This window comes from Tamandua tetradactyla, chromosome 7 (assembly GCF_023851605.1).
Source record: "Tamandua tetradactyla isolate mTamTet1 chromosome 7, mTamTet1.pri, whole genome shotgun sequence".
Lineage (NCBI taxonomy): Eukaryota > Metazoa > Chordata > Mammalia > Pilosa > Myrmecophagidae > Tamandua > Tamandua tetradactyla.
In genome coordinates this window covers 58,397,958-58,405,560 of record NC_135333.1, presented here as the reverse complement: position 1 = coordinate 58,405,560, position 7,603 = coordinate 58,397,958, and the positions used below count along the sequence as shown (strand labels likewise).

The following is a 7,603-nucleotide window of genomic DNA, read 5'->3' as shown; positions in this document are numbered from 1 at the left end:
CTCTTTTTCTCCTCACTTGTTCTTTCTCTTTTGATTTCAGTATAGTAAAACACACCCTCTAGTTTGTCGGTTAATAATACTTATCCATTGAGCCTCCCCTTTGTGCAAAGTCCCATACTAGGAAAGAAATGGAGCACAGATAAGAAATGGAAAATGTGGTCCCAAGCCCTAAAGGTGCCCAGTTTCTGCTTCTACCTCATTCTTAGTCCATCCTAGTATCAACCTAGTCCAGCCTACATTTGGCCATCAGAATTATCTTTCTAAAACACAGACCTGATCACATCCCACACCTCCTCAAATACTCAAAGCCTGACTCACAAATGATTTGCCATTGTCCATATCTATGAGCATTTTATACTTCTGTGCTCCCTTTATGGCGCTCTATCTATCTAGAATGCCCTTCTTTCTTCTTCAACCTGTCAAAATCCTACTCACCCTTAGGGAACCAACTTAAATGTCTCATACTCTTCTATACTTTGATATCACTATTTCCTTTACTTTTTTAAAAACACATAACACTTTGCACTTCTCTTAAGGCATTTTTTTTTAGAGGGGAAGCATGGATGGATCACTAAGTCTCATAAGCTGGGCAATGGTGTATTCTTATTACACTTAAAGGTATTATTGATATATTCTATTATTAAAGATGGTGGGGTTTTTTTTCACTCCCATCTCTATACACATATATTTTCTGACCCTCATTCTCCTTATATAATTGTGTATGTTTGTGTGAATTTTGTTGGATAATTTGGGAATATATTTTCCCCAAATGTATATATACATATATATACATATATATAATATATATATATATTTCAAACCAGCACACTATCTAAAACTGAGAAAGACTGGTAGGAGTGCATGTTTTTAGAAATGAGTAGACATATAGTAGAAGAAACAGCTAAAAAAAATTGGAAATGCTTGTCTCTGAGGAGAAGCAATCAGGAGAGGAATGGGGCAGGAAACTGCTGCATGTTTTTAAAAATCTGTTACAACAATTAAAGAGAAGGGGGGGCAAAGAGAGAAGAAAGTAAAATCTTGCTTTGACTGGGGGATGGAGGGATAGGGAAATGTTTAAGATTGAGGCATTTAACAGACTTTTAAATAGAATGCTATCATGTTTGAATAAGAACTAACCATCTTCCTTCCCTTTTTAAGTTACATGTGTTCTGTCATGTCATTACTTAACATTTCCTGACCTGCAATACTGTGCTAGGCCAGAGTTCCCAGGTCTCAATTTGCATAACAAAAATGCTTTGGGCATACTTTGGGTTTTCTTCATGTAGTTGTGGTTCAAGTTGTAATCGAGTGAGTGCCAAAGATCTAAACTCAACACAGGGCATAAACCAAGCTGAGCCCTTGTCATCTGAAAGCACAGATACCGCCTTAAACAAAATGAAGGCAATTTTGAGGCAGTTAACCCCTTTTTTAGCTAAAGAATCAGGGAGAACAAAGAGAACTTCTTCACCCTTCTCCCATCAAGTTACATATGGTGGGTTTTCTTCTGAGGCAGACTACTCTCGGCCCCTCCATTGGTTTTACCTCCAACATCCTGCTATCTATAATGGACCTCATAGCATGCTAGCAATACAAGCATCCTTGACGTGGGGCTTCAGTTACACAGCTGAAGGCTATTCCTTCACTAATTGGAATACTGTAAAGTAAAACCATCAATACTTGGTATATTAACATATGGGTCTATGATCATATTATCATACGAATTGGACCAGACTTTGTTGGAATTCAGGATATACAACCTAGTTGAATTTCTGGAGGCTGTGCATGCTTTTCCTTTCAGACCTATCACTGGGTGACAATTTTACTTTGGGGAAACAGGGGCAAAGGAAGAATGCTTAAAGATGAAGAAGAGGAGTTAGGACAGAAAAATATAAAGGCTATGCTTCGATTTTTGTTTCCCTTTTAAGGGATTATAAAAAAAAGTATTAAATAAGAACACTGGCTCTGAGAAAGTACAAGTCAATGAAAGATATATTTTTGAGCTCATTCTCTGTGTTAGCTGCAGAGTTGGGCAATGGAGATGGTGATTAGGAATCATCTACTTCAGAAAGTAACTATGAATGAATCTACCTTGCATCCCCAACTTCAACCCCAATCCGCTCATCAACTGTGCGCCCGGCTCTTCCACATGTTCTTCTCCAAGACTGCGGTCACGAACTCACGGCTCTTCCCACCCCTCCTTCCGCCGTCTCTTCGAGTTCTTCGTGCTACTCAAGGCGCTGTTTGTGGTCCTCGTCCTCGCCTACATCCACATCGACTTCTCGCACTCGCCCATCAACTGTCTGGAGAAGATGCGGGAGCAGTGGCCGCGCGAGGGGGTGCTGTGCGCGGTGGCCCAACACAGCTCCAGCCGCGCAACTTTCTTCACGCAGTTCTGTGACGGCGGTGGCCGCGGATACTTCCCTGGCATGGCTGTGGAGTCACCGGCGGCTTCGAGCTCAAGAAGGAGGAGGAGATGACCATGGAGATGTGTGCAAACAGCCCCATCAAGTTCGAGCTAGACACTGAGCCCAAGGTGCTGAAGCCTGAAGGACTGAACAGCCAGAAGTTGCCCTGTCCCCAGATGCCCACCAAAGTGTTGCTGCAGGACAAGTGTGTCCTGGAGTACTCCCTGGTGAATGGCCTCCTGCGCCTGCTCCAGGCCACCCGACCACGCCTCAGCATCCCCGTCATGGTCGTCATGCTGGACCCCACACATGACCATGCTTCGGGGCCTCTTCAGCCGCCTGCTGTTAGACAAGTTCCTGGGTTATGACAACATCTTCATGTCTAGCATGAAGGAGAATAAGGGCTTCCTGCAGAACATTTTGTCCAGTGAGCACTACCACTTCCTCATTATGTGGATGACACGCACCTCCTACCTGGCCACCTTTGTTGTCATGGTCATCTTCACCCTGAGCATCTCCATGCTTCTCTGCTATTCCCACCACCAGATCTTTGTCTTCATTGTGGACCTGCTTCAGATGCTAGAGATGGACGTGGCCATTGCCTTGGCTGCTGCACCCTGCTGTCATGCTGACCCGTCATCCTGGCCCTCTCCGGTACGAAGGCCATCACATCCGAGTTCTTCACCACCACCACCACAGCCTTCTACGTCATCCTCCTTGTGTGGCTGGCCAATCAGTGTGATGCCATCTACTGCCACACCAGCACCAGCAAGAGGCGCTAGCTGTGGTTCTTCTACCTGTACCAATTCTCCTTCTACGCCAAATTTCCGTCATGAAGACTTAGCCCCATGTTTTCTTCTCAGAATTTTATAGTTCTACCTCTTAAAATAGGCATTTGATCCATTTTTGAGTTAATTTTTTAAATCTCATATGAGGTAGAAGTCTAACTTCATCCTTTTACATATAACTATCCAGTTCCACCATTTGCAAAAAGACAATTCTTTCCCCCACTGGAGATAGTTTCACTTCCCTTCCAATCCTGGATGTCCTCTTATTTCATTTTCTTGTCTAAGTCCCCTGGCTAGAATGTCCAGTACAATGTTGAAAAGAAGTGATGATAGCAGAGTCCTTGTCCTGTTCCTGATCTTAGGTGTGTGAGTATTTCATCAGTCATATGATGGGCAAATAGTAAGACACTAATAAGTGATAAAGGTTATAGTGATGATAAGTAATATTTTACAAGTAGATTTGCATGTACATAATTATGAGGAAATGTCTGGAGTAATATACACCAGACTGGTAATAGCGATTGCTTCTGGGAAGAAAAACTCCTGGAAATAGAGACATATTTTATTTGTAATATGTCAAAATTATTAAAACAAAAGTGTAGCTCAGGATGTAGTCAAATATTAATCAGAGAAGAATTTATGTTTTTAGTGTATGTTACAACACAAAAAATAACTCAAGAAAGGTAAAACTAAAGAAAGGGGGGAGGAAGCCCCCCAAAATAAAAATGTAACTAAAAGTAGATTTGATAAATAAAACCTAAGTAAGAGAATTTGCAAGACATTAAAGTAGGCATAATTTTGATAAGTCTAAAAGAGACTGGGAGATAAGACAAAGGAATATTCACAACAAGAAAGGGAGTATAACTATAGATGGGCAGAAAGATGCCTTTAGTTATGCGAATACTAGGGACAACTACATATAAATAATTTGGAAATCTAGTTATGGTAGGAAGAATAGTGGTTCCCTAAAGATGTCCACATCTTAATCTCTGGAATCTGTGAATATATTACCTTATATGAAAAAGGCACCTTGCAGATATCATTAAGGATCTTGAGATGGAGAGATAACCCTGGATTATTCAGGTGGGTGCAATGTAATCACAGAGGTCCTTATGATTGAAAGAGGGAGGCAGAAAAGTCAGAGTCAGAGATTTAGCATGCTATAATGCTGGCTTTGAAGATGGAGGAAGAGCTCCAAAACCAAGGAATGCAAGTGGCTTCTAGAAACTAGGAAGGCAAGGAAACGTTCTCTCCTAGAGACTCCAGAAGGAACACAGTCAAACCAACACCTTGACTTTAGCCCAGAAAGACCCTTTTCAGACTTTTATTCTCCAAAACTGTGAGGTGATAAGCTGTATTGTTTTAGTGCGGATTTTTTTTTATTTTGTGGTATGCTGTATGGCGGGATCACATTTCATTATTTTTCCATGTGAATATTCAGTTATTGCAGTACCATTTGTTGAATTTTTGTTTGGTTGGTTTTTGTTTGTTTGTATTGCTTGTTTGTTTTGTTTTGGGGGAAGTGCAAAAGCTGTACTGTTTGTTTGTTTGTTTGAAATGCGCAGGCTCTGGGAATCAAACATGCGTCACCAGCACAGTAGGCAAGAATTCTGAAGCTGTATTGTTTTTAATCCACTAAATTTATAGTAATCATTAAAGCAGACATAGGAAACTAATACACTAGAAGAAATTAATTTTTTTTTGTATGCTGTATGGCGGGGACACATTTCATTATTTTTCCATGTGACTATCCCATTATTGCAGCACCATTTGTTGAATTTGTGTTTGCTTTTTTGTTTTGCTTGTTTGGTTTTTTGGGGGAAGTGCACTGACTGGGAATTGAACCTGGGTCCCTTGCATAGCAGGTGAAAATTCTACCACTGAACAACCCTTTCACCCCTAGATGAAATTAATATTTCTGAAAAATAAATTACAAAAATTTACTCAAGAGAAAGTAAAAACTCATTATATTTCATCAAGTCTTTGGATTTGATTGCCAGTTTACAGGAAGAACAAAATAACACTATTTTAAAAATCTACCAAATCCAGACTGTGGGACGTTAATGGGACAAACAGCTCGGTTTCCTAATATACAAATGACATTTAAGAGTAATGAATGAAACCTAAAAGACCAAAATGATCTGTGGACCCTGAATTATTTTTCAAACAAACCAACTATAAAAAGAGATAATTGATACAATTGTGGTAAATTGTAAATTCTGAATATGTACCAGATCTTAGATGTCTTTCAAAAAGTATTACTAATTTTTATTAGATGTGGAAAGGGTTTTGTGGAGTGTGTATATATAAAAATGCGCACATACAAGTATCTTTATCAGTTAAAGATGCATTCTGAAATGTTTATCAGTAAAATGATGCAATATCTGGGATGTAGTTTAAAATAAACAGGAAAATAAGTAAATACAGTATGAGAGATGGATGAAGCAAGATTGAAAAAAGATTAATAATTATTAAAACTGGGTAATGGGCACATTATCCTATTTTTCCTACTTATATGTATGTTTGAAAATCTCCATAGTCTAACTGTTTAAAAACTGAACACAATGATTTACAGAAGAAATTGGAAGAGTAGTGAAATGTCATCTCCCCAAAAAGACATTAGGATCATACAAAAATTGAAAGAATTGTGAAGGAACACTTCGAAAAACCACATGCCAACAAAGTAGATAATGAGGATGAAATGGACAAATTCCTATAGAGATATAAATTAACAAAACCTACTAAAAACCAGAAAATCTAAAAATGCTTAAAATAAGATAGAAAAAAAAACAATGAATCAATAATTTAAAACAAATGAACAAACAAAAACTTCCTGAGAAAAATGGCCCAGGGCCAGATGACTTCACTGGCAAATTCTACCAAATGTTTAAGAATCAATACTAATTTTCACAAACTTTTCCAGAAAATAGAGGAGAGGAGTATACTCCCCAACTCATCCTGAATTGCCAGTATTAAATAGATACCAATACCTGACAAAGACATCACAAGTAAAGATGAAGACATCACATAACTAAAAGACAAATATTCCTTATGAATATAGAGGCAAAAATTCTCAAGTATTAGCAAACCAAATTCAGCAGTATATAAAAAATTATTAAGCACCATGATTCAAGTGTGACTTATCACAATATGCAAGGTTATTTTAATAAACAAAAATCAACTAATATAATACACTAATATATTAATGAAATAAAGGACCATATTAATATATACTGAAAAAGTTTGTGACAAAACCCAACACCCTTTAATGATAAAAGCAATAAACTAGGAAAGAGGAGAACTTCCTCAACATGGCAAATGATAGCTATGTAAAACCTACAACTAATATCATACTTAATCATAAAAGATTGAATGTTTTCCCCTAAGAACAAGAACAAGATGAAGATAGGCCATGAGATTTTGTTGGTTTGTCCAGGTTAGTATGATGCCAATTAATCCCAGAGTGAATTGAACAGAGAATAAAGAAGTATTTGCAAAGTTCCCTTGGGGGAGTGGGGAGAAAGGGAGAAATATTCAACTTCCCCATTTGGAGAATTCCTGATATTCTCGCAAGTAGTGGGGATAACCAAATCAATAGGCTGAGCCCTCAGTCTTGGGGTTTGCCCCTATGTAATTTATCCCTGCAAAGGATAGGCTAAGCCTACTTAAATTTAGGCCCAAGAGTCACCCCAGAGAACCTCTTTTGTTGCTCAGATGTGGCCTCTCTTCCTCTCAGCCAACATGGGAAGCAAACTCACTGCCCTCGCCCCCCCTACATGGGATATGACTCCTAGGGGTGTAAACCTCACGGGCAAAGTAGGACAGAAATCCTAGGATTAGCTGGGACATGGCATCAAGGGATTGAGAAAACCTTCTCAACCAAAAGGGTAAAGAGAGAAATGAGACTATCTAAAGTGTCAGTGGTGGAGAGATTTCAAACAGAGTCGAGAGGTTATCCTGGAGGTTATTCTTACGTATTATATACATATCCCCTTTTTAGTTTATGGTGTATTAGAGTGGCTAGAGGGAAATACCTGAAACTGTAGAGCTGTGTTCCAGTAGCCATGTTTCTTGAAGATGATTGTATAATGTTATAGCTTTTGCAGTGTGACTGTGAAAACCTTGAGTCTGATGCTCCTTTTATCTATGCTATGGACAGATGAGTAAGAAATATGGATAAGAAATAAATAGTAGGGGGAACAAAGGCTAAAATAAATTGAGTTGACTGAAGTACTAGTGGTCAATGAGAGGGAGGGGTAAGGGGTATGGCATGCATGAGTTTTTTCTTTTAGATTTATTTTGCTGGAGAGATACAAATGTTCAAAAAAATATCATGGAGATGAATACACAACTATGTGATGATATTGTGAGCCATCGACTGTAACCATGTTAAGAATGCTTGTATGTCAA

General features: G+C 38.7%; 1 pseudogene; it reads left to right on the top strand.

Annotated features, from left to right (window-relative positions):
- Positions 1-2,078: 2,078 nt before the first annotated feature.
- Positions 2,079-3,241, top strand: LOC143690453 (membralin pseudogene; annotated as a pseudogene).
- Positions 3,242-7,603: the final 4,362 nt, after the last annotated feature.